Consider the following 1,610-nt stretch of genomic DNA (forward strand, 5'->3'; position numbering starts at 1 on the left):
GGGTACAATTGTCATTGAAGATATAAAGGTGTAAGTGCTCATGAACCAAATAACCCAGCAACAAATAGTTTTAGAGCAAGGAGGCTTTTATTCACTTCTCTCAGTCTTTGAAAGATCAAGAGGACAGAAAATAAGGCTATAGAAGGCCAAAACAACATAACAGACATTCACAAAATCTGGCCATAGATTAGGCTACAAAGAAAGCCTTAATAATTTTTTTTAAAAGTAGAATAGTACAATAATATCTCAGAGCACAATGAAATAAAATTAGAAATAAATAATAAAATAATTTTAAAGGGCTCATTCACCTAGAACTTTTTTTAAACTCCCTCTTAACTCTTTAAAGAGGAAATAAAGCCAATATTGAAGAATTCTTCGAATGCAATGATAAATCTTTTACATCCGTTTCTTCCCCTTCTGGATCTGAAACCTGGACCCCCTGGCAGGTTGGAGGCTCATGGCTATCTGGGGGCTGGTCATGTACGTTATCTGCTGGCCGTGGCCACGTTGCCAGCTGTGTCAGGTTGGAGGCTTTCTGCTGCTCCGAGTACAGCCTGCCCTCCAACTGTGCCACGTCCAGCCCTGCCACCCCCATCGCCTTGGTCCTCCTAGCCTGTGGCCACTGGCAGTGACCTCATATATGGACTGATCCTTAGTCCCTGCTGGTGTTCTCTGGTGGCCTAAGTAGAATTTGCATGGGAATGCACCACATCCTGGATATTATTGCTGGATGCGTATATGCCATTTTAATCTTGGCCATCGTCTATCCGTTTGTGGACCTGGTTGACAACTTCAACCAAACTTATAAATATGCTCCATTAATCATCATCTGGCTTCATCTAGCTTTGGGGATCTTTTCTTTTACCCTTGATAACCTGGCATACATCCCGAGGAGAGACAGCTGAGATTCTAGGAAATAGTACTGGAATTGCATTTGGATCTCATGTTACTTATAATATAGATCTAATACTGGATTCTTCCTAGATATGTTACCTTTAACTAGGCCACCGATTACTGTGACTGTTTGGAAAAGCCATATTGCGGATCTTCTTAAGGATGGTATTTGTACTAACAGTCAGAGATACCATGAAAAAGATCACCATTTCCTTAGCCTGTAAAATCTTAATATACCATGTGATGATGTTTGAAAAGCAAGACAGCATGTGGAAATTGAACTTCTTATCAGTATATTACCTATGGAATGGTTGTTTTCTCCATCACATTTTTGATTCTTCACGTGTTTTTCTTTATTGGTCTCTTTTGATGGAGAAATGTTATTTTTGATAGAAAGGAAGGACTCTGTGATTGATATTTGAAAATATATTTTAGGTAAAAGCCAGATCAGAGTTAGAGGAATTTAACTTAAATAATTATTTAAGTAAATTCGTAAGAATCAGTGCATTTTATCATTGCACATCCAGTTACTGTTTTAGATGAACTGAGTTATTTCAACACTGAGAAAACAATGAAGTAACCATTTAGAATGTTCATGTAATGTTTGGAGAGTTTTAGTGCTGTTACAGATTCAAGTTATATGTAATTGAATTGCTACTACAAAAAAATGATAATAGAAATTCTACATATCAAAACCTGGGGGTTTTAACTCAAGC

At 37.6% G+C, this 1,610-nt stretch overlaps 1 pseudogene; it reads left to right on the forward strand.

Annotated features, from left to right (window-relative positions):
* Positions 1–397: 397 nt before the first annotated feature.
* LOC119515310 lies at positions 398–1,264 on the forward strand (annotated as a pseudogene).
* The last annotated feature ends 346 nt before the right edge of the window (positions 1,265–1,610 follow it).

The sequence above is a fragment of the Choloepus didactylus genome, chromosome 19 (assembly GCF_015220235.1).
Source record: "Choloepus didactylus isolate mChoDid1 chromosome 19, mChoDid1.pri, whole genome shotgun sequence".
In the NCBI taxonomy this organism is placed as follows: Eukaryota; Metazoa; Chordata; class Mammalia; order Pilosa; family Megalonychidae; genus Choloepus; species Choloepus didactylus.